At 51.5% G+C, this 25,734-nt stretch overlaps 1 protein-coding gene and 1 long non-coding RNA gene across 17 annotated transcripts in view; one reads left to right on the forward strand and one right to left on the reverse strand.

The window, feature by feature from the left end:
• PTPRN2 (protein tyrosine phosphatase receptor type N2) overlaps positions 1 to 25,734 on the reverse strand; it is a 724,029-nt gene that overhangs the window by 286,800 nt on the left and 411,495 nt on the right. The gene's annotated exons all lie outside the window — the stretch shown is intronic.
• LOC140599652 (uncharacterized) lies at positions 18,821 to 22,968 on the forward strand. The gene is made up of 2 exons (XR_012002537.1): positions 18,821 to 19,644; positions 19,955 to 22,968. It is a non-coding gene; the product is annotated as an uncharacterized lncRNA (long non-coding RNA).

The following is a 25,734-nucleotide window of genomic DNA, read 5'->3' on the forward strand; positions in this document are numbered from 1 at the left end:
GATGCGGCTCGAGAGACCCAGGGTATGTCAGGGCAGGCTGGCTTCCTGCACAATGGGCTTGCCCAGCCCCTCTCTGCCTGTCTCCCTGTACCAGCTTGTCCACTAGCTGTGGTTCTGCCAGTCATGGCACAGACAGAAATGCACAATTGTGAGGAAGTTCTAGAATACCCATTTTCATGCTAAGTCTAACAAGTTTGTGAGCCCTGCTGGCTTTTGTTTCCTGTGCCATCCTCAGAGCACCAAGCACAGGGCCAAGGGTCTCCAAGCCCTCAGCAAACCAGTGAAGGAACAAGACGGTGCCCGGGCACCCCGCCCTCACTCCATTCTGTCTGTGACATAGGAGATTCTTAATTTCTCCTGCTGCTGTGACTGATCTTTGGTTGTAAAAACAAGACTGCAAAAGATCAAGTGTTTGGAAACCCAGAGGGCATGCAGGCCTTCCTTCTCATAAATATCCACACACATTCACGGAAGGACGCACGTGGGGAGGAAGGGCTAGTGTACGTATCTGGAAAACAAAAAACTCGTGCACCTTTCCTACAAATTATATTCATTCGACAAGACTGTCTTTACTCAGAGTCAACATACTAGCTTTACTGGAAGCCACAGAGAGGTAGGGAAGGAGATGATGTTCAAAATACTCAGTTTTTCTTCTAACAGTATTTCTTACAAATACTAAGATTCATTCACAGCTTTTAAGTCTTAATATTCAAATATAAGAAAATGATTGGCCTGGTCGCTATAGAAACATGGCACCCAAAGAAAATAGAATATTTGACGTACTCGACAGGTTTTCCAAACAAGACTAATTGACCATTTTATTTTCCTGATTTCCTGATCGCTATCTATGTGCCAGGCACAGTTTTAGGGTCTGGGGCTTTGGTAGAGAACAAAATAGACAAAATATTGATCTCATGGTGGTGACATTTTAGCAGGGAAGGCAGATAATAAAATAAATAAAAATTGATGATGAACATAAAGAAAAAAAATCAGATAGGAAATAGGCTAGGGGAAAGCTATTACCCTTCTGGGTAGAGTGGCCAGGGGAGCCCTTGCTAAGATGATGAGGCATGTACCGAGTGGATGTTTCAGGAGGAGGCTGTGGGCCATGTGGACATCTGGGGAGCAGGTTACGGGCCACGTTGACATCTGGGGAGGAGCCCCCCAGGTGAGTATAAGGAAGACAACTGGGCCTTCTATGTTCACGAATCAAGGTGGCCAGTGTGGCTGGAGAGGCCGTGCAAGGTCTAAGAGGTGGGGACCCACGTCACTGGGCTTCAATCTCGGTAAAGAACTTGGCTTTGACTCTTGAGTGTACTGGGGAGCTGTGGATGATGGTGAGGCCATGTCCCCAGGCTGCTCATGTGGCTCTGATGGCCACTCTGTGGGGCTATGCATGTTGCAGAGTGACCGACAGTGTGGGTCTCACCTTGATGGAGCTTAGGGTTTGGTGGGGGAGGTGAGACAGGTGGTGAAGCAGACACGCAACAACACCAAATAGCAGAAAATGAACGCTGAGCAGACTCAGAGCAGGGAGGGCTCACCTGTCCTTGCAGTGGCCCAGGGTGGGAGGAGAAGTTGAACCCCAGCTGTGCGGCCAGAGAGGGACAGAACTCCCAGGCAAAGAGGAATGTGAGCAGAGGTGCAGAGGGGTGCGGGTGGATCTGATGGGCTTGGGGACCAGCAGGGCCACAGGGCAATCTGCAAGGAGGCAGGCAGGACAGACGGTGGCGAGAGCCCAGGTGCTCCCCTCACGGCCTGAGGGTAAGCTTCCAGCACCTCCTCCTCATGATCCAGCACCCATCCAGCCCCCAACCTGGCTGGCGGGGTCTGTCGGCAGGAGGCAGGACATCATCAGGGATCTCTCCCGGCTGATCCCACGAGTGATGGGGCCCCGGAGCCCCGCAAGCTCAGAAGTGTGGTGCTGTGGTGTCTAGGACAGGAGCAGGGATCATGGCACAGCCTGGGGCACCCACCCATTGCTCTGGGCCAGCTGCTCTATTATGTCTGCTGCCCAGGAGGTTCCCGGCACCCAGCATTTGGAGACAGGTACCGCTGGGGTGAGAGACGTATCCCACACTAATGCTATGTGGTTCCCAGGGACACATGGGAGCCCACAAGTCATTCTGGACTTCTTCCAGCCACCCACAAGGATGCAGGCGGGCCCATTCTCTGGGCCCATATCTAATCTTGCTACAGCTGAGGACATGGACTTGTGTATGCTCCACCAGCTGGCCTGCATTTCCACCGGCCTGAGAGCACACAGGGGATGCTTGGTCACGGTCATAGCTCATGGCTTGGCAGCTGGTTGACCACCGGGGCACGCGGGATGGAGAGACAGGTGAGATGGACACTGACCAAGGGGACAGAGAAACACACTGAGTCAGGGAGGGGAGGCTGAGGCAGACACAGGCTCGTCCTGACAAGAGGGCCTCATCGTGTCACATGGAAGACAGTGGGCAGCAGGCTGGGCCTGATGCTGCCACATGTCTGTCTGCCGTCACATCGGGGAAGCAGCCCTGCCTGCCTGACCCAGCTTGAAGGACAGCGTGGTGAAGAGAGCCGTCAACAAAGGATCTCAAGCCTGGCCTCCTGGGGCATCACCGGGGTCACACCCTGGTCAAGAAGCCCTTCGATCCCGGGGGAGCCCCCATGGCTGTGAGGGTGTGGCACCAACTCCATGCAGAGCTCACATGCGCCGGCCTTGATAACGAGTGCTCATCACATCAGATGTGTGTGCACATGTTTTAGAAGATCTCTGGCTCAAAACCCAAGATTATACAGTGAATGTGGCCCCAGGGGTGCCCTAAGCTCAGATCCCAAACAGGTGGAAGAGCACGTTTCTGGTGCATGGTGGGCGTGGGCCGGTGCCGCAGCTCCTCCTAGGGCCATCTGCTTGGCATTGTGGCTGTGTGTCCGTCTCCACAGTGTGAGCCCCTGGGGGGCAGACAGACACGCTCTCCTCCCTTTTCCCCAGAGACCAGAGAGCTTGGGGGTCTTCTGCGGGCCCCACACAGAATAGCTGCTCATGTTTTATAGGAAGAATACACATCTGGGAACAGCAGCCACAGTGTGGAGAGATACCTTCAGTGGAAACCGAGCCAGAGAAGAAAAGAACCAGTCACTTCTCTTCTGACCTCTCTCTGTTTTAGCAAGGAAGACCAGGAGCTTATAGGCTTGGGGCCGAACCCCAGATATGCTTGTAGGTACAGCGGCCACGAGTGTCCATGGCAACACTGGAGGGATGGACGGATGGGGGGCCCAGAGCCAGGGCTCCTTCACCCAAGTAGGACAGGTCTGGGGGGCTCCTTCAGTGGGTGTTCTGTGGAGGCCCCATGCCCCACGAAAAACTGCATCTAAGCAAATCCAGTGTTGCTGGAAAACCAAACTCTTAAAACACTATTGAGGAGACGGGTTGCGTTCTTCCTGCCCGGTATAATTACAGCGGAAACGGAACATGTTGATGACTGCGCCACAGTCCATCCTGTGAGCTGGAAACAGGACAAACCCAGCGAAGGAGTCCTGCTTGCCGGTCACTGGTCAGGACCCCTTCCCTCTGTGTTGTTCCTGTGAGTGGGGGCCAGCCAGCCACACGTGTGGACCCCATGCACCCCGCAGCTCCGGGGGCAGGTTGGGGGCTGGGTCTGTCTCCCACAGGCTGATGGTGCCTGACCCCATGTGTTTGTGGGGCCCTGAACGGGCCAGCCCCTGGGAGGAGGCGCCTCTGTCACAGGGTGGCCTCCACATCCTCTTGCGCACTTTCCCCGAGTGGTTTCTGTGCGGGACTCAAGCCCCCGTGGGCTGGGCAACCCCTCCGCCAGCCGAGGCCTCCCTGACCCTCCCTACACACTGACGACAATGACGGCCGGTCAAGGAGGGCTTCCACGAGGCACTCGTATCCCGAGCCTGCTATCTTTTGCTGCCGAGCGGAAGGTTTCCTTCTCTGCTTTAGGGGTCTCTGGAACTTTCAAGAAAACGAGACCACTTTGGTTCATGGTTTGGGGGACCTTCCAGTGTTTCTGAAAGTCACAGAGTCCTTGGATCAGAGCACGGACGGGGGTCTCCTTCTGGTGCCGGGCTGGATGTGCTATTGTGAGAGACTGTGCCCCAGATCCCAGGCCCACACCCCACATTCTTGAGCCCTTGCAACCCCTGGCACCTGTCCTGTGTCGTCCAGGCCCCTGCCTGTCACCGACACACCCTTACCTCTAGTGTGTTGTTTTGTTCGAAGCTTCTGCTTTCCACCCCCTTCCCCGGAGATGCCACTTGGGTCTTTCGGATATGGAGCCCATCATCTCCCCCGTGCCCTCCAAACCCCGTCAGGGCCTCCGCTGCCCACGGCTCCCTGGCCCTGGCTGCATGTTTGTCTGCTGCTGCCAAGCCCCTGAGGCTAATGGACACACACGTCCGATCTCCCGGGGTCGGGGTCACCTGTGCAGGAGGACCCCTGTAGCGGCCATGTGGACCACTCCCCCCTCGGGACCCTTGAACACAGACCTCACTCGTTCACGCATGTGCCGCCCGCTGGCCCAGAAGCTCCCAACCCGTGGCCCCCGAAGATCATGCATCCCGAAGTCCCCAACCGCGTGACCAAGCATGCTCCCAGACGCCTTTGCCACCAGCAGCCGGCCTCCTTGCCTCCCGGCCTCCAGGGCGCTGGCATCTCCTCAAGCGGCTGCTAGGATCACACTCCCTCCAGCACCTCCAGCCCCTCTCGGCTTCCTCACCAACTTTAAATTAGAGCAAAACTTTTAAAGAATTGAGCTAGAACCAGCCCTGATTCTCTAGTGTGTGGATCACCAACTTTTTATGCATTAGTGAAAAAAACTATATTTTTGAAGTTTATGTTTCCACAGATTAAGTATTTAACACTCCCCATGCCTATGTCAAGTGGAGTGATTTCCTCACCATCTTCCCCGAGGCCGTAAGGCCCGCGGGGTCGGGACCCACTGTCCCGGCCATGACCTCCAGCCCTGGGGGCGTCCAGCCCCTGAGCGTATGACATGCCACTGCTGGCTCAAGGCCCTCTCCTCGCCCGCAGCATTCACACTCACATTCGCTCACATTTGGCATCATTGGCTGTACTTCCCCTCTGGGACCTCCCACTTCTCCAGCATCTCTGTCTGCTCTGGGCCTCGTGACTCCAGTTCTGATGGTGACAACATCTGCCGCTAGCATCACCCTCCCGTGTTCTCAGCTGCCATTCCCTGAGAGCTATTTTATAAAAGGCAAACCAGGTCCACGTTCACCGGAGCTCTCTGTTTTCCAGATGGGGTTCTAGAAATGATGGAGACTGTGTTGTGACAATGGCGCAGCTAGGAAATAAGGAGCGTGCAGCCAGGCAGGCAGCCACGGTTATGGGAGGCCCCTCTGCATCCCCATTTCCATTTCCTGCCCATGGAGGGGCTCCTCATTTATTAGCAATAAAATAAAATAGAAAAGTGTCTTATCTGCCCTCCATGCACTCAGGCTCTGATTCCTCATGGGGACTATGCCCGGGTGCCTGACCTTGGCGGACCCCTTCACCCAGGACAGCTGTATTGTGTGCAGTGGCCCACCTCCCAATGGGAGCACACATGGGTTTCAGAAGGGGCCCCCCCAGAAGACCCTCCGGGGTCCTGAGCCCCAGGCTGGCCTGCCCCACATTCCAGCCTCATTCCTTAATCCGGGGACAAAACACACAGTTCAGGGACGGTAGCCTGTGGTCTGAAACGACTATGATAAAACCTTTTTTATTTAAGACGTTCGGGAAATTAGAATCTTACTCCTCACCAAGAATCTTTCTGGTCAAAAGAGGTAACTGCACAGTCACCGTGTCACTGAGGATTTGTAAAATCAGCAAAGCAAGCCCATGGGCTCTGTCCTGGGGTCAGTGCAGAGCTGGAGACCATGACCGCTGTGTGCAGAGATGGGCACGGCTCTGCGTGGCTCATCCTGGTGAGGATCCCACTCTGGTTTAACTACGGCCACACAACCTGCTCCTGGTGCCGGAATCAGGAGATGCACCTCCACAAGGACTGAAGCAGGAATGCTGGGCTGGCTTGACTCCTGTTTGGGCAAAGAGAGCTCCCGTAGGGTGCGTTTGGCCGCGCTGCCGGCCGCTGAGCTCGTCTACACCACTCGACGAGCCCACACTCGGCTTGGCCTCCCACAGTCTCCCCATCCACGCTTTCCCATCTCTGACCCCCATTCTCTCTGACCCGCAGGCTTGCCTTCCAGCCCCGGGGGACCGGAGCCTGGCGGAGGCGGCCTGCGGCCCAGCTCTTCCGAGGCGCTGGTGAAGTTCGGTGCCCTCTCGTCACGGCCGCACAGAGCGGCTGCGGGGCTGATCCTGTTTCTCCGGATGCCGTTTCATGTTGTCCGGGTCAGGTCTCGCTTTGTGACTTGCTGCCGTGTATCTTCAAAGCGCGAGCACTGGTGGCCGCAGGCCTGCCGTCCCGCTCTCCGGCGGCCTCAGCACGCCCTGCAACAGGCTACAGTCACGGTGCAGAGGGCAAACCAACCCGGGCGGGAGTCAAGGGAGGCGGCAGCGGCGCCAGCAAAGCCCGTCCACGAAGCTCCTCACGGGCCAGTCTGCTGCCTGGACCTCGCTCCACACCCACACCCATAGCAGCTCTGGCGCACCGAGGCTGGAAGCCTGGCAGGCAGAGGAGGGCCGGGGTGGGGGGCAGGAGGGCTCGGTGACAAAGCCAGAGACCGAGAGAGAGGGGAGGGGACAAGAGACGGTGAGACTAACATGGAAGCGAATACTGGCGACCAGCCACGTGCCGGAGGATACACGAGGCCAGGCCCCTGCATGCTCTGATTTCTTTCTGGGTGGGGTCCCTGTGTCTCCTGCTTGGACACTGCAGCCAGACCTGACGCTGCATGTGCAGTTGCCCTGGGACAGATGTGCATGGGTCTGCAGTTTGCATGCTGCTGGATGCCACCTGCTCAGACCAGCCCTTCCAACCTGCATACAAAGCTGAGGGAGGAGGGGCAGGGAGACGGGACACCCCTGGGTCTGGAGCCGTCCATGGCCATTCGGACCATGGGGAAAGCTAGGCAGGAGTGCTGGGCACACACATCCACATAGCCCAGCACCCCGCACATGGCCTGACCAGCTCATGCAGCTCCACTCCTCTGTGCGTCTCCCTTCCTGTCAGGTTTGTTTGCAGCCGCACAGCCACCTTGGGTCCCTGCCTGATACCTGCAGTCACCACTGTCCCTGGAAACTTGGGGCACCCCAAGGGTCCCTCTGGATGCCAGGGTGGGGCCAGGTGCTCCTGCCTCCAGGGGGTACAGACCCAGGTTAAGGGGAGGAAGAATCACGTCCTGCCCAAGTGACCTTGTATCTCTCCTGCCACGTAGCTCTGCTTGAACGCCCCCCATGGGGCCCTGCTCTTTTAGGGGCAATGGACCTGTGTTGGCGCAGCCCAGAGCAGGACACCCTTCCCTGCACCAGGCAGTCCTCGGGGGTCTCTCTCCCTCTGTGACTGCCAGCTTTGTTGTTTTCTGGGCCCCACCCAGTCCTCAGGAGGGTGCCCCACATTCTCCATGGCCCCCCAGGATTGACGGTCATCAGGGACTCCCAGTGCACATGGGACCCAGCGGCGGTAGGGGCAGCTCTGTTCAGCAGGGTCACCCAGGCAAGATCTGCTGTGAGGGGGAAAGGTAAGCGCAAGGATGGAAGGGACCGTGTTGTCACTGAGGGAACAGAGGAGGGTCGTGCTGGGGAAGCAGAAATCCCAGGTGTAAGTGCTCATCTGCGTCCCCTGTAACCCGGGATGTGTGTGCCCTTTGAAGACAAGCATGTGACACCAGTTTCATCTAGAGAATGCTCTTAAAAGGCAGTTCAAAGAGTTCTTATTTTTAAAAATGCCACATTAATGGGAGTTCCAGCAACAGTGAACAAGTTTTAGCAGCTGAGCTAAAAAGTGAATGTTGCACATTTGATCTTAAATTGTTATTTTATTCTTAATTGCCTAGAGGACCTTTAGACAAGGGTTGGGAGGGATGGCAACAGGAATAAACGAAATGCCCAGGCCCTGACCCGGCAGACGAGGCGTTTAGATGTCCCCTATGCTTGTCAGTTATTATTTTATTTCTGCAAAACTGTATTTTAAAATAAAGTAAAAGAATAATAAATCACAGTATAGATTTAAAATCTAAACACTGGAGAATTCTCCTTGGCTTCACCAAGCACTGCATTTTTATCTTCATGTCTGCTGTGGGAGGAGGTGGCATGCCGCAGGGTCGTCACCGTAAGTCTTTTTTTTTCAATGAGAAAACCACCCCTCTGGTGGTATATTCCAAAATATTGATTCACTGCAGCCAGCCTTGTGCACAAGAGCAGCACATGCATGAATGCTGCTCTGTCTTGCAACTAGAAATGAGCTGGAATGACGTGGTAGTCCAGAATCTTCTGTCCAGGCACATTGCTTCCCTGCCAATTAAACAACCCCCTTTTTGCCAAAAATGTCCTAAACTTATGCCAGATCACAAGTGGTTTGCTAGAGAAAAGCAATTCCAAGTACAACATCCAGAAGAATAGTTATGTTTGTGATTATTAAGATTTCTTGCAGCCGCGCGCCCTACACGAAAGGCTTTTACATCCTCCCTGGCTGGAGCTACCTCCAGGTCTAATCAGGTGATGGAAGCTCCATCAGCAAGTTTAAACCATTTCAACTCCTCTAAAGGCAAAGCCCAGGAAAGCATCCTGGGCCCCTCTCAGGTCCCTGGAAAAAGGGGGCCCTCAAGCCTGCCACGCATCTGGCTCTGGACACCATGCAGCGGGGGCATCCATGCATCCAAAGGAGCGGCCTCGGGACCACATCTCAGCTTTACACAACCCCTAATCATTTCTGTGTTAAGCACAGGGCCGAACTCAGAAGAGAAAGACAAGGGAGAGGAAGGTCAGTGCTGCAGCTCCGCACAGGGGCTGACTTGGGGGTTCGTGCAGCTCAGGGTCCCAAACAGCACCTCTGAGAAAGTCTAGAAGCTGGCACAATTTTTAGCAACTAAATTGGCCTCTGCAAAGTTCTAAGGAGTTCTAGGGGTCAGCAGAAACCCAGGAGACCACAGAGGACACATGCACATTTTGATAGCCACGTTCTCAGACAGTGGCATCTGCCATGGTCCTCCTGGCCCTACGAGCATCCCGCCGCCTGCGTGTGATGACTGGTCTTCCCCCATGCCAACAGCCTGCTACCTCATGAGAAGAACGGAGGAAGAGGCCTGGTTGTAAGCTGAGAGCATTTCTGGGAGTCCTCTGAGTGCGGGGCATGGGGCAGCAGGGGCATCAGAGCAGAGAGGGCAGGTCCCGCGTTCGTGGACACGCAGGAGCTGGAAGACACATCTGCAGGGGCTGGGCTGGACCAGCTCCTGTCCACACCCGGGTTCATGTGCCGAGTCAGAAACGGAGTCGATGGGGAGGGTCCTATGCGAGCTGTTGTAAGCAAGGCTGCACACCAGTCTCAGGCAGGTAGGGGGCCCACGAGGGGCCAGTGGCTGCTGAAGAACACAGCTCTCTTCGGACATGGACACATGCAAGGGCCCCGATGTGTGAGGATCAGGTGTGTGAAGACAGGGTCCCAGCAGGTCCTCAGGGTCCCATCAGTGTGCATCAGCCTGTTCCGGTCACTCGCCAGGACAGGCGTGTAACACAGCAAAGCACACAGAGGAGCCTCGGCGCCCTGACAGCAGCACGGCACTGAGCTGGCGCCCCTCCTGCCCCAGTGCACGTCCAGTTGGCAGCCCTGAGGATCGGAGGCTCACAGCCCAGGGTCAGGGGTCACTGTTTCAGTGTTTAATAAAAACCTTACTTTCCCAGAGCATGCATTTTTATATACAGGGCCTGATTTATCTCAGCTCCTTAGCCAGTGAGTTGGAATTAATTTGTGTGACTAATTTATGTCAAGGATTCACAAAAAGAATGTTTCCATTGCCACAAACCAAAAGGATTATTTAAATATGCTTCCTGGCTAAAACATCTGATTGACCCCTTTGTGAAAACCTGAATTTGAGCTTGTTCTGTTTAGTAATGGTTCCCTAAAAAGGAATGGGATGGAAAACAGGGAATATCCTGCCTGATGTAAGAAGGAGATAAGCAAACAATCCCTCAGAGAACACAAGTGTGTCTGAAACTGTTGTCTTGGCGAGTGAGAGCCTGCAGGGTTAGTGAATAGCTGTGGGGGTTCATCCTTCTAAGCCCGCTGGACATTTGTGCAGGAGACCAGAACAATGCAAGGCAACTTTAGATCCCACGAACTCATTGGACATGTGCCCCAGAATCTGCAGTGTCCCCACACCAATCCCCACTCACTCTCCACAGCAGAACAGTGCATTCCAACCCTGTGCTCAGGAAATGCTTACATTTGGCATCTGGGACTTGAGTATTGATCCATATGGATGAATCCCATAAACCAAAGACTGGGCAGTGAGTGGGTAAGAGGTTTAAAGGGACGTATAGCTACGGGATAGAAAATGAATCAGACTATGGTGAAACAATCTCTGGAGAAAAACATTTATAATACACACAGATAAAAAATTAAAAATAATCGAATGATTAAGTAATATTTTAAAATAGTAATATTTGATACCTTCAAAGGTAGAGTAAAAAATAAATATTATAAGACAATACCATGAACATGTATATGTCAACAAATTGGACAACCTAGATAAAATGTATAAATTCCTGGAAATACAAAACCTATCCAGACAAAATCATGAAGAGACAGGAATCTGAACAGACTTGGAACTAGCAAGAAGATTGAATCAGTCATCAGGGACCTCTAAACCAACAAATAGCCGTGAATTAGATGGTTGCACAGGTGAACTCTACCAAACATTTAAAGCAGAATTAACATCAATCTTTCTCAAACTCTTTCAAAAATTGAAGAGGAGGGGACACTTTCTAACTCATTCTATGAGGCAAACACTGTCTTAATACCAAAGCCAGATAAAGACACTACAAGAAAAGAAAGCTATATATCAGTATCCTTCATAAATACTGATGTGGATAAAGAAGATGCAGTATATATACAAAGGAATATTACTCAGCCATCAGAAAGGATGAATACCCACCATTTACATTGGCATGGATGGAATTGGAGGGTATTATGCTGAGTAAAATAAATCAATTGGAGAAATACAATTATCATATGTGGAATATAAGAAGGTGCAAGAGACCATAAGGAAGGAGGGGAAACTGGAAAGATCAGAGAGGAAGATGAACCATGAGCGACTCCTAACTCTGGGAAACAAACTGAGGGTTGCTGGAGGGGAGAAGGGTGGGGTGGGACAGTGTAACTGGAGGATGAGCAGGAGGGAGGGCATGTGATGGGATGAGCACTGGGTGTTATATGCACTTAATGAATTATTGAAAACTATATTTTAAACTAAGGTACTATATGTTGGCAAATTGAATTTAAATTAAAAAAAATATCTCAACAAGATACCAGCAAACAAATGTCAGTAGTTTGTTAAAAGAACTCTACAGTATCACCAACTTCTTCTTGGCAATTTCTTCCTGGCATTCAAGGATGGCCAACGTATGAAAGGCTGATCAATGTACCACACCAGTTTGACAAAATGAAAAGGGGAAAGAACTCAACATAATCATTTCAATTAATGCATAAAAAACATTTGACAAATTCAACACCTTTCATGATCTAAAAACTCAGTAAGTTAGGAAGAGAAGGAGACTGTCACACACTACAGGTCACATATTATAAAGGTCACATAGAAGAACCTACAGTAGACATCACATTCAATGGGGGAAAACTGAGAACTTTTCCTCTGAGATCAGGAAAAAGACAAGAATGTCTATGTTTGCCACATCCATTCAACATAATATTGCAAGTGATTACCGGAGCGACTAAGCAAGAAAAGGAAAGAAAAGCATCTAAATTAGAAAGGAAGAAGTAAAATTATCTGTTTGCAGATGACATGATCCTATATGTAGAAAACCCTAAAAACTCCACAAAGAAGACTATCAAAATCAATGAATGAATTCAGAAATGTTGCAGGATACAAAATTAATATGCAAAATGAGTTGTTTCTATACACTAACCATGAACAATTTGAAAAGGAAATTAAGAAAACTCCATTTACAATAACATCAAAAGTATTTGATGTAATTTATTTATAATTACATTTATAATTATTATAATAATTATTTATAATTACTTATTTATAAATAATTTATTTATTTAGGTTTATTTAAGTAAATAAACCTAGCCAAAGAAGTGAAATACTTGTACACTGAAAACTACAAAATTAGTCATTGCTGCAAGAATTAAAGAAGACCCAAATAAATGGAAAGATCCCATGTTCACGGATTGTAACACTGCATGGTGTTAAGATGTCAATACTACCCAAAGCAATCTGCAGATTCAGTGCAATCACTATCAAATTCTAAATAATGTTTTGCAGTTCCCCACTTTTTGCAGTGCCCCACTTAGGAAAAGTCTATCCTAAAATTCACATAAAATCTCAAAGGACCCTGAATAGAAAAAACAATCTCGGAAAAAAAGAACAAAGTTAAAATCACACTGATTTCAAAACTTACTACAAAATAACATTAACCAAAGCAGTGAGGTATTGGCATAAAGACAGATGATCAGAACAATGGAATATAATAGAGTGCAGAAATACTGTCACGTATAGGTCAAAAGACTTTTGACAAGGTGGCCAAGAATACTCAAAGGAGAAAGGACAGTCTTTTCAACAAATGGTGCTGGGATGACTGGATATCCACAAATAAAAGAATAAATCTCTACCTGTACCTTACACTGTATTAAAAAACAAACCCCAAATGGATCAAAGACTCAAATGTAAGAGGTAAAATTATAGCTCTTAAAAGAAAACATAGGAGGAAGGTCTCATGATGTCGGATTTGTCAATGATTCCTCGAATAGGACACCAAAAACACAGGTAACAGAAGAATAAATAAGTAAATTGGACTTCATTAAAGTCAAAACCTTTTGTGTATAAAGGAACAATATCAAGAAAGTGAAAAGGCAACACACAGAACGGGAGAAAATATTTTCAAATCACGTGTCTTACAGAACATGAAGACTCCTAACTCTGGTAAACGAACTAGGGATGGTGGAAGGGGAGGAGGGCAGGGGGTGGGGGTGACTGGGTGGCGGGCACTGAGGGGTCACTTGACGGGATGAGCACTGGGTGTTATTCTGTATGTTGGCAAATTGAACACCAATAAAAAATAAATTTATTATTAAAAAATCACGTGTCTTATAAAGGATTAATATATAAAGATTCTTAGATGCAACAACCACAAACAAACCCAAACAAGTCAATTTTAAAAATGGGCAAAGGATTTGAATAGATGTTTTTACAAAGAGGATATACAAATGGTCAACAAACACATAGATACTGAAAAGATACTGGACATCAGTAATCACTAGGTAAATGCAAATCATAACCACAATGAGATGCCCCTCAGGATAGATATTTTTTCTTAAAAAAAAAAAACCAGAAAAAAATAAGTGTCAAAGGTGTGCAGAAACTGGATGCTTTGTGTATTGCTGGTGAGAATGCAAAATGGTGCAGCTACTGTGGAAAACAGGATGGCAGCTCTCCCCCCATTACACTCACTGCCACACGATCCAGCAATCGTACTTCTGATTATATACTCAAAAGAATGGAAAGCATGGACCCAAAAAGGTATTTGTACACATACGTCCCTATCAGCATTATTCACAACAGCTGCTGGTGGAAGCAATCCATGTGTTCATCATAGAGGAATAGATGAACAAAACGTGGTTTACACACAACGAAATACTATTCAGCCTTAAAAAAGAAGGAAATCCTGACACCCATCTAAACACGGACAAACCTTGAGGACATTACACTGAGAGAAAGAGACTACCAAAGGACACCAAAGGACAACTACTGTAAAAATACGCTGATGCAAGGGGCCTGGAGTCCTCAAATCCATGGAGACAGATAGTGCAATGGTGGTACTGGGGACCTAAGGGAGGGGAAGGTGGAGCTAGTGCTGAGTGGTTGTATTCCTGACAAAGAGGCCCATGGTGCCCTGTGGGCATAGACACTGTGTAGTGGGAATCCAGAGCCTTCAGCCTGCCCCAGTGGACACCTCACTCATGGGAGGATTTTATTAAATGGTTTAATAAATTAAGGAGAAAGAAGTGGATCATTGTGTGTGTGTTTTTTTTAATCATTATGTCTTCTATTTTTCTTGGTACTTGAGGAAAAAACACACTTTTGCACTGCGCTGGGTGGCGCAGCGGTTTGGTGCCTGCCTTTGGCCCAGGGCGCGATCCTGGAGACCCGGGATCGAATCCCACATCAGGCTCCCAGTGCATGGAGCCTGCTTCTCCCTCTGCCTGTGTCTCTGCCTCTCTCTCTCTCTCTCTCTCTGTATGACTATCATAAATAAATAAAAATTAAAAAAAAATAAAGATTTGTTAAAAAAAATAAAATAAAATAAAATTTGTTGATGCATTAGCATAAACAACCAAAAATATTTGTGTGTTTTCTGGTTGTGACTGGAAATCATGGTGTAAGTAGGATGAGATCTGAATTTAAATGTACACATTTAATAAGTCAGTCAGAGGAAGATAAATACCCTATGATCTCACTCATATGTGGAGTTTAAGACAAAAAAAAAATGAACGAAGAAAGGGAAAAAAAAAGAGAGAGACAAAGCAGAAAACAGAGTCTTAACTATGGAGGACACAGGGTTGGTGACCAGAGAGGAGGTGGGGGATGGGTGAGACAGGTGACAGGACGGGGCGCACACCTGTCGTGACTCATCTGGCGGTGTCCAGTAGTGCTGAATCCCCACACTGTACACCTGATGTGAATATTACAGTGCGTTAACTATACTGGAATTAAAATTGTTTTTAAGTCACATGTGTACGAGTAGGGAGGTCATGACCTCCCAGTGCCCAGTCCCTCGGTGTTGGCTTTAATGCAATCGCAGAGGAATGCAGTGGAGTAACAGCAGAATGTTTAAGCTCCATCACCAGCAGGTTGGTTTTCAATAATAAGTTTTGTCCTTTGAAACCAGAGGGCAAACTGATGAAATGCTGACACTCAGGGGTGTTTACATTTCAGGCAGGATTTGATGCGTGGGTTATTTTACGTATGTCGAGACTAAGCTCCTGGAATTTGGAGCCAGGTGTCTTTACAGATCCGTCCACATCTGGAGCCTGGCACAGCCTGCACATAGTAGGAACTCAACAAACGGGTGTTGACACGGTGAGGGAAGAACCCTCTGGGAAGGCTTTCAGATGGCAACCACTAGAATAGTAACGGCTCCTGAGGCCTGCCTTTTGACATCCCCATGACAAGGTCAAGGGAAAAGTTTGAAATAAGCAACCAGGGGAATCTCAACCACAGCCCAGGAAGGTCTGCAAGAGTTCACCTCACAGGCTTTGCTTCGGGCAATCTCTACTACCTGATCTGGGGACCACGGACTGCAGGGACTGTGCGGACACACAGACCCAACACCACTCCTGGTCCCACGTCGCACGGTTTGAATGACCTTGTGATTCTGACCCATTACTGAACCCATCCCTTCTGCAGTTTCCTGTCATGGGGATGATGTGCTCATGTCCTAGGATGGCGGAGGATACATGCATTCAATACCGACCACTTGGCCTGGTGCTCCACAGATACCCATGCTCACTGCCTGCGACCTGCTGACTGTTGTGTGTCCACGTGGGGCAAGTGGCAGCACAAGCAGCATGCCGTTCCCTACAGCGGGCTCCAGCGGGGGCGCCGACCAGAACAGAAGCAGATGATTCTGTCGTCTGGGATAGTGAGCTGGAGCACGTCGGAACTAAAGACCACGTAAGATGTTTCTGCGATCTGCAGATTTTATGCATTGAGGGCGTCCCTGTGTTCTAGGACTACAATAATTAAGAGTTGATTCAGTTTTATTATTTCTCCCTAAGCAGAGACTTTGCTGTGGTTAAGACTCAGTTCTTAAGAAGAATTACACGGTCTATGTGTTATAGACATCAGTTCTGTTGCTAGATAGCCCATTAGCCTGGATTTAATTGCTTCATGTTTTCTCAGAGGACGTGCTCTGATGACACCTGGGCCATCTTAAGTGAAAACAGTTCCAGTTGGGGGCAGAAGTCCCAGGGACTGAGGCTGTGTTGGTCAGGTTCTCAAGCTCCTTCTGGAAGCACACCGACAGCTACTTGCACTGAGCACCACGGCACGGTGGGGCCACACTCAGGATGCCAAGTCAGGATTAACTCTAGTCACTAGGAGGCTTCCGTTTACCTTTCCAGTTGAGTGGTGACTGTGACACTGACGAACCATCATTTCTACTACTAAGTCCTATTTATATGTCGTGTGCTCTGATTAAGTTCAAACTATATGTGTTTTTGGATGAAAATGATTCCCAGATCTTATTCCTGACCAGTAAGAGGCTGTTGAGGGACTCTCTGTGGCACCGTCTCCCATGGGACTCAACCATCTACCCCGCACACTGTGGGGAGTGTGGGGGCAAAGTGCTGGGAGCTCTAGCTGCCTCCCCAGTGCCCACACTTGACTCCTGGTCCCTGGACATCCTCCCATTTGTAAGGAGTCCAGACCAGACAAGGGATCTTGCCCTTGTGTGCACAGTGCCCCTGGTACAGTGCCAGTTCCCACTGCCTGGAGTCTGATTCACTTGCTGGGGGTAGGACCTGGATCTCAACATTTAAAAAATCCTCCCAAATAATTCCTAAGTGCAGCAAGAGATGGAACTACTGGGTTGGGTGGTTATTAAGCTACAGAGATGGTTTTGGCCCTTGTTAGGCCTGTGGCTCTGCCATTAGGACAAATAGGAGGATCACTTGAATCCGTCAAGACAGCAAAACTTGAGGACAATTTGAAGTTGAGGTGAATTCATCAATCTGGATATAAACTGATGAAATCTGAAGCATCCCACTCTAAGGATCAATTAAGTTGGCCAACCGATCCCTTCAGGACCTGTGTGTAGGCCGTAGTGCAGGGGGCAGGTGCAGACGGCGTGGGGGAGAGTCTACTGCACCAGCATCTGGGGCCGACCACCTTCGTTCGACACATGTTGCTACCATCAGCACCAGCCTGGGGCAGACCTGTGAGCTGACCACGGCTCTTGCAGCCATGCAGTCCCCGGGCCTTGCTCTCTTCCTTGGGGAGCTACAGGGGCATGTCCTCCTCTTGCCCGTCTCCTAGCCACACTGTGGGTGTGAGATTTGGCAGCTGGCACTCTGTTCTCTGCAAATAGGGTCACAACACAATGTACCTTCCAAAGAGGGAAGCATTGAGAGTGGGTGCCAGCATCAGCCAGTGCTGCCCTGGGCAAACTGGGGCACATGGTCACCCCTAATGCCACATTTGCATTTAGTAGAAAATACCAGGATTTACCTCATCACCTCCAGACACAACTGAAATGCTGAAGCTGGCACTGGGATCAACACTAGCATGGAGGGAAAGCTCTGGGTCCCTTCCCACATAGTCAACTCCTACCCATACCCGGTCCCCGGGGGCCCAGGCAAGGTCAGAGCCCAACAGGGGTCGTGGTCTGAGGTCCTGTCTCTCCATATCTCTCTCTCCTAGATTGCTGCCAATCTCTGCTCACACCCAGCGCAGTGTCCCAATGCCCAAATAACATACTGCCTTTTTAAATGACTTTTAGAAGATCCTGTTGCTTTAAAAACAGGAGCCTCCCCCTTCCCCACCCCAGGGCACCTGTGTGGCTCAGTCAGTTAAGTGTCTGACTCTTGATTTCCACTCAGGTCATGACCTCAGGGTCACGGGATCAAGCCCCCCGTCGGGCTCCATGCAGGCCATGGAGTCTGCTTGAGATTCTGCCTCTGCCCCTCCCTGCCCCATTCTCTCTCTCTCTCTCTCTCAAAATAATGACGACTAGAGGAGCCCCCCTATTACCAACAAGTTAAAAAGTATGTTTCCAAAAACATCTCCAAAGAAAGACCATGGAGCCTCCACAACCCCCGAACACTCGCAGAGCCTCTGTCTTCTCCGCTGTGCCCAGCGCTTTGGCAACCCCGGGAGCCAGCCTGCTCTGGGTCATGTGAGAGGACACAGCCCTGTGGCTTTGCACACATGGGGACACAGACGCGGGGCTCCTGCCGCACACGGGTCACAAGAAGATGGCAGCTTACCCCACGGGGTCCTCACAGCAGTGCTCTTCCAAGGTGACCTGCCCCATGGCCTAGAGCAACTTGACGAATTTCTCTGAAAGCATGTCCTTTCTCTGAAAGCACGTTCTTTCCTGGCAGATCCATCGTTCATGGCTTACTGCCTTCCCATGGGAGAGCAAGGTCTCGCTTTGGTCCCTGGCAGCTCTTCCTCCTTCTCCTTCTGCGGCCCCTCCTCATCCTCATCAACATCAACATCGTTTTCTAAAAGGACTGAATTCTAAATGGTCCTGAGTTGAATGGGTCCTGGCTTTCCACGGCTGCCATGCCAAATCACCATAAACTCATGGGCCTGCAGGTGTCCACAGGACGGTCTCCCCTCTGCAGGCTCAGGGAGACCCCGTGCCCTGCCCTGCCCTCCTCTGGATGCTTCCTGGTTGCCTTGGCTGCATCCTTCCCCCATGGTCATGTCTCCCACTATTGTCGGTTGCCCCCTCTCCCATCTTTATGGACCTGTGATCACACTAGGTCTGTGTGGACAATCTCCCCTCTCAAGGCCATTAATTGAGTCTCATTTGCAAAATCCCATTTGCCATGTAAGGTGACACACTCACAGCTTCTGGCAGTGAGGATGAGGGCACGGGGTTGCTGCCCCCCTAGTGTCAGGGGCCCGTGGTTAATAAAAGCAGATGAGGAGCTGAGCATGCATTACCAGGGCTGCTGCTTGTCACACGGCACTCAGGGCTCCTGGCCCTGCCAGCAAGGATATGGCATGACAGCCTGGTGCCCCCGATGCATCCTACAGCTGCCAAGGACTTTGGTTCACTGAGTGGTCTGGGTTCTGCAGCATTGCTCAGCACTTTGCCAGTGTGAGACAGAAGGCAATGAGTGCAGGTGACACTGAGGTGGGAAGGACCATGTCACATGGCTGTGCCCTGTGCTGTCGCCTGTGGTTATCCAGACGCCATTCAGGCCTCCAACACCTCAGGGCTTCTCCCCTGAACACAGATGATTATAAATAGGATGGGGCAGTGTGGGCGGATGTCTCTGCAGGGCGGTTTATACCTCACTTGAGGAGTTTGGATTTGTAAACAGCATTAGTTGCTCCTGTTGGTGAGACCTTAGGAAAACTGCAATTTGATGTTTCAGCCGAGGAGCAGTGGGTATCTGCCCTCGAGGGCCAAATGCACCCACGGTGGAGATACGTGCTTACTTGATCCCAAAGTGACCAGATGGTACAAGCTGAATATATGTCCTTCATGGGGTGTTAGTTCCCCCAGAAAGCTGTGAGCAATAGAGAGAAAGCAGGACAAATCAACGAGCAAGAGAGTGGAAACTGAGAACAGTGGCTGTCTGGCCTGTCACTGAAGACAAATTGACCTTGGGATAAGTTATCAGGAAACACAAAGATAACTAGAGTGAAGATGCCACAGCTCCTCGCCCAGAGCACCGAAGCCAGCCGCTCCTGTGTTTGTTGAGGCCTGACAACCAGCAGCACCCAGAGCTATGAGGACGCGGGCTGCCTGAGTGACAGGTAAGTGGACGGCACATGGGGCGGGGGCTGCAGCAGTGACTCCACTGACCTTGGCAGTGTCTCCCCCTACGCAGGGAGGGGACGGCACACATGGTGGTACTGCAATGCCTTGTCATGTGCTCCACCACGTGGCACCAGTGCTGCTGTCAGCCCTTCACACCCAGGGCCACCCAGCCGCAGGGCAGGGTGAGGAACCCTCTGCCTAATGCTGTCCATGCTGGCGTCCCCTTCGAGTCAGCCTTAAAGACAGCCAGGTGGCAGTTCATGGTTTACGGTGTCTTTGCCTCCCTCACACCATTTGGTTTCACAGTGAGAAGAGGCAGCGTGGTCTGGGCCCGGTGCAGAGCCCTGGAACAGCAACACTGCGGCTCAGAGCTTCCCTGGATGGCCCTCAGTCCAGTTATAGCCCAGCACGCCCAGGGGCGTCTCCGCTGACTTTCCCGCAGCAGAACAAGCGAGAAGTGACACTGTGAGCAGTGAGGGGTGCGTGGCAGCCATGGCCATCCAGGCGTGTTTGCTGCACACAACTGGGAAGAGTCTCAGTGTCCCCAGGCTGCAGGGGTTCAGTGCTGCCCACGAGGACCGGGGCCAGCCTCCCACCCTGGCCCCCAGATGTCGGCACTCCTGCTCTGCATCTCCAGCAGCACCAGCGAGATGGAGGAGCCAGCCTGCCGGCCCAGGAGGAGGCTAGCAGTCATGCTGGTGTCTTGTAGATGAATTCCTGGGGCCGTTGTACTTCCACATACACAATAAGAAGGTAAAGAAGGACAAAGTGAGAGGAAAATCTTAAGTGGATACTGGTGATCTGCGTACGTGGGAACTAATCCTGTGTCACAGGGAATGCCGAGGGGCTGAAAGTGGGGTCTCCCACATGCTCACCCCTGTGGGGCTGCCCTGTGAAGGTGGGCGCTTTCTTCAGCTCAATGGAAGCTGCCGGAGAAAAAACAGGACACCTCTTTGTCCCATGAGTCACGGAAGATCTCCTTTTAAATACGCTGTTTAAGCTTTTGATCCAGGCTAGATTACAAGTCTGCGCTGCCCCCCCAGCCAGAAGCTGCATGTGAAAGCAGAATGCCTTGTCTTGCCACCCAGTCACAATTCCCACCTCCTGCTCTGGGTTTGTCCACAGGTTCTCCCTCTCTTCTAAATCCTGAAATGAAATTGCCCTCGTTGTTGGAAAGGTCTGGAAGGGCAGGCGGGAGAGCTGACAGGCTCACCTGGGGAGGTCTGGGTTTGCCAGGCCTCAGGAGACCCACGGTAACCATGGCAACGTGGAGGCCCGGGAAGGGATTGCAGAGAGGTTGAGTGTGTGGTCTGAGCCTGGGTGTGGAGGGGAGGGAGGATTGACCTGGGGCTCCCGTCATCAAGGGCAGCAGGTGCCTGGGCAGCAGACGAACTGGGAAGCTTTGGCAGGGAGGTGTCCTAGTAGAAGTACAGGGAGCCCTGAGCTCCTCGGGGACAGAGAAGAAGGCTCTGGGGGGTGCCCGTGGGGTGGGGAGGAGGAGCAGCTCTGCAGTGTCACAGCCATGGGACCCCAGAGGGACAGGAATTAGGAAGTGAGTCCAGAGGCAGGGACAGGCCCAACCCAGGAGAGCACAGGCACCAAACAAACAAATTTTCTACAAGGTGAAGGCCCCCCAGCTCAGCTGTTGAGAGAACCGGCACCCACTCCAGTCCACGCATCGGCAGACCACTGTGCTCTAGGTCCTCTGCTCACAAGGACCAGGGAACCAGAGCCAACGAATACAGGGACAGACCAGGGAGGTGTCAACTCCCATCCAAGAGCTCAGTGTTGTGAAAGGAGAAGCACTGTGAACCGGGACAGCAATTGAGTCAGGAAAACAGAGGCCGGCCGTCTCCAAGTGTGTCCACGTGCCATTCATAGGTGCTCTCAACAGGCCCGAAGGACCAAGCATCTATCAACACCACACGTCTGGAGGGCCATGACACTGACAGCAAGCTTCCCTCCCCTTTACAACCAACTGGTTTCCAGAGTCAGGAAGCCACTTGGGGTCCACAGGTTGTCACCAGGACAGCTGCTTGCTGCGCTGGGTGCTGTTCCACTGGGTCTCTGACATGCAGGGACCCCCAGGCACTGCAGGGCTGACCATGTAGTGGGCAGGTGCACACGTGGCTCTGCCCCCCACGCACCCCTACTGCTGCTCCCACCGCGAGTAAAGGAGGCTCTGAGCCCACTCCATCCCTGGGGCTCCCTGTGTGGTCCCTCCTGGTCACACCTGTCTGTGCACACAGCCTGGGCTCCAGACACACTCCAAGTCATCCTGTCTCCGAGGCATTCAACTCCACACCTCCTTCGGCTCTGTCTCTGGCAAACTCCTCATTTCCAGGAGCAGCTGAGGTTTCCTGGCTCCCGTGAGCTCTCAGAGATGCTCCTATTCCTACCCGGGTCCCTGGGTGTCTCTGTTCCAGCTTTACCAACACATGCTTGTAATGCACCTTTTATGTGGGTGCCTCCCTGCCTGGCTCTTCAAGGAATGCAGCCACACTACATGTATCTTTGGTATCACCCTTGAATACATAACTCTAGGCCTTGTACACAGTACACATTTGTATTTGTACTCACTATGTTTAAGAATGAATAAATGAAGCATCAATTCCTCAAAAAAAATAATAAAAAGAAGACTGGAAAAAATTTTAACCCATCACAAACCTGAATTCGAAAATCTTGGGAAGAAAAATGAACTGGAAAGCGAACATCACATGGCGAGTCCAGGGACCCGTTCCACAGAAGCCTACACGTCCAACAGGCACACATCACAGCAGAGAAGCCAACACGGGTGGATTTTCTTAAAGCTCTTGTTGTGATGAGTAAAGATCTCGGAATGTTCAACACCACTTGGAAGTAATGGCCTAATCATTATTAATTCCTTTGGTATTTCCTATGATAGCATTAATCACAGCAAACTCATTTGATGTAAATGGAAAATCACGCGTTCTTCTGCAACTTTCCGCATTAATTAACTGGAGCACCATGTAAAAGTGTCACCGTGTCTGACGATTAAGTACATTTCTTGCACACTTTGATTAAGACACAAATCCCAAGCCAATAAAGAAAAAAGGTGGGAAGGGAAAAAACAACACTTTATTGGAATGCAGTAATGAAAGCCTCCAGGAAGCGTCCGGGCCGTCGCTGCCGGCGGCAACACACGCTGCCACTTGAGCTGGAAAGGAAGGGAGCTCCCCCGGGAAGGTGCAAAGTGAAAATACCTTCTCCTGTACTTTAACTTATTAACTGCATGTGTACAGAAGCAATCTCAAAATGTGTTTTAAACACTCGAGTGAAATAAAAGGATAATTTGCAAAGATACGCGTTCCGTATACAGGAATTAGAAATATGGAGGCAGAGATTCATATGCAAACTTATATCAAGGTATAGAAAACACCTTTTTTACCACTTAAAGTAAATGTTCAATTTCTAGAGGGTAAATTGCATGCTACCTCATTCAGTCGCATAATTTTCTTCCCGATGATTGGCATTTGGTTATCAAGGTGGGAGAAAAGGGAGCGTGTGGCAAGATTGCACAGCTTGCAAGTGTAAAAGGCATTCATTAGAACAGGTTCTCCAGCAAATGGCAAGCCGAAGTCCTGACAAAAATCATGTCAAAAGTCACGTCAATCATGCTATTTTTTTCTCTGCTGGTTCAAATGTGCATCTTCTGAGGGATGACAGACACACAGAGAGACACCTAGAATGCAGCAAATAATGCCGCAGATCTTAAAGGCTGAAGCCGGAGCACCCAGGCGGTGCATTAAATTGCTGACTGACAAACGGTCAGGACAGGAGAACACTGACACCAGCCAAACAACAGAGGATGGTTGTGGTCCCTCTGGGGGAAACCACTAGAATTTCACAGCAGGAGAGCAGAGCACCCATGGCAGGACAACGGGGCCAAGCAGAGCCACCCGCTAGGCCAGGGCCAGAGGAACGCTCCTCGTGGGTGGCAGGCAAGGTTGCATCCAGAACTCCAGGCCTGGGGCTGGGGCTGGGGGACAAGGGAGGGGAAGCCACACCCCCAGAGAGGGGAGCAGGGGTGATGCCCCCAGAGAGGGGAGCAGGGGGGGAGAGACCGCAAGAGAGATGGAGCAGGGGGTAGATGCCCCAGAGTGGGGGAGCAGGGGGAGATGCTCCCAGAGGTGAACTCCCCACCCACAGCTGTTTCAGGGTCACAAACAGGGGAGCAGGTCCAAAGAAGACAGCCACACCTTGTGACAACGCAGAATGAAAAGTGGACTCGCGACGTGTGAACCTGCCAGAGACCCATTTTGGAGGTTTGCTAGCGAGCTTTTCCAGGGGATCAACACTGAGCGGCACATTCACTGTGAGGCCTGACAACCACTTCTCGCCCAGATACGGAGCTGGCACCAGGGTTTTGATGAAGAAGGTGTTCCCACAGGGCTTTCTCCTCAACTCCCAGAAAAACGTCCAGCATTTCAAACAGCAGGTTTCTGATGTGCTTGTGAGTCTGTAAGATAGCTCTGGGGTAGCGAGTGCTACAACCACAAGGCCCTACCATGGGAGCTCGGGGGGCTACCTTGAGAAGACAAAGACGGTGAAGTGAGGACGGAGCCCCCCACTGGCAGGGAGATGTGCAGGGCCTCCCAGTCTGCAGGAGGCCCTGACGCTGTGGTGCAGGAGAGATGCCCTCCCATCCTCAGTGTGGATGTGTCTGGATCCAGCCATCACAGACTCAGCTTGTTTGAGCAAGACCTCAGACCTCGGAGGCTCCTGGTCGGGGATGCAGGGGTGGGGGCCTGGAGTGAGCCTGACCAGGGAGGGGAGTGTGGAAAGAGCAGAGCTGCAGGTGGAAAATGATGTCCAGGAGGTGGGGGAGAGAACAGGTGAGAACAGGTGAGCACCTGGCAGTGGGGGAGATGAGGCCCGGGAGTGCCCAGGAAGCCCAGAGGCCCATGATCCGGCCACAGACAGGGCTCCCAGCAGCACAGAAACCCCCCCTCCATTCATTGCCTTGTTCCCTCATATGCTTTCACCCTCCCCGCGGAGTGGGAGGCGCTGAGGGAGACCAGAGGCAGGACAGATGGATCTGTGGAGAAGGTCTAGGGTGCGTAAAACTGTGGTCCGAAAACTGGAACACACAACCTTGGAACAGGGCTGGTGATGAGCCAGAGGCCGGGCTGGCTGAGGGCAGAGGGCACAGGTGTTTCTGGTTGAGCCCAGCACGTAAAGGCATGGACTTGGCCTTGACATCCTCCTAAACCTTGACCTGCAGGTTGCCTCAGTCCTGGCACTCCTCACGTTCTCTGCTTCCCCCCTGCCCCCCTGCCTTGACCTTGGCATCTGTCCCCAAGGCCTGTCCACGGCTCCCCTTCTGCCTACACTGCTGTCCACACACCACTTCCAAGCACCTGCTCTCTTACTCACTTTCCTACCCCCAATTCCCTTCCGAGTTCCAGAGGAGGCACATCTGTCCTGACAGGTGGCAGGGAAAAGGTGGCAGTGGCTGAGGGACCCAGGAGCCAGTGCCTGGTAGTGATACAGCGGCACACTCCAGGTCCTCACTACCCTGAGCCATGGGGGTCCTCACTGACCTGACACTTGTCACCAGTGTCCTCGCCATCCTAAGGCTGGGTGGGAAGCAAAGCCACAACACCAACACACCGCCCAACATGACACCAGTCAGACCAATCCTCAGTCAGGGGCCAGCTCAGCTCAGCTTCTGCCACTTGACGGGTACACAGATGCTCCCTCCCCCCAGCAGAGCTCTGATGCCAAGGCTCTTCTGATCTGGAGTCCTCCATGGCTGCCCATCAGCTGCCGCTGCTTCTCAAGCTACGAGACCTGGAAACCAGGGTCCTCCAGGTTGGGCCTTTCCTGTACACACTGCCCCCTTTGAATTGGGCCATTTCTTGTCCCCAAACACGCTGTGCTGCTGTCTGTGCCTCTGTCCTTCTGTTTCTCCTGCCTGGGGCGTCAGACCCCAGCCATGAGCCCTCCCCAGGGCCACATCATCTTGCAGGGCCTCCCACGCAGTCTCTGGCGGTCCAGCTCTGCACCCAGCAGTTGGTGGGCATCCTCACGTGATGCCCCACATTCTGCTTTCGATGCTGTCC

Source organism: Vulpes vulpes, chromosome 7, assembly GCF_048418805.1.
Source record: "Vulpes vulpes isolate BD-2025 chromosome 7, VulVul3, whole genome shotgun sequence".
Classification (NCBI taxonomy): Eukaryota; Metazoa; Chordata; class Mammalia; order Carnivora; family Canidae; genus Vulpes; species Vulpes vulpes.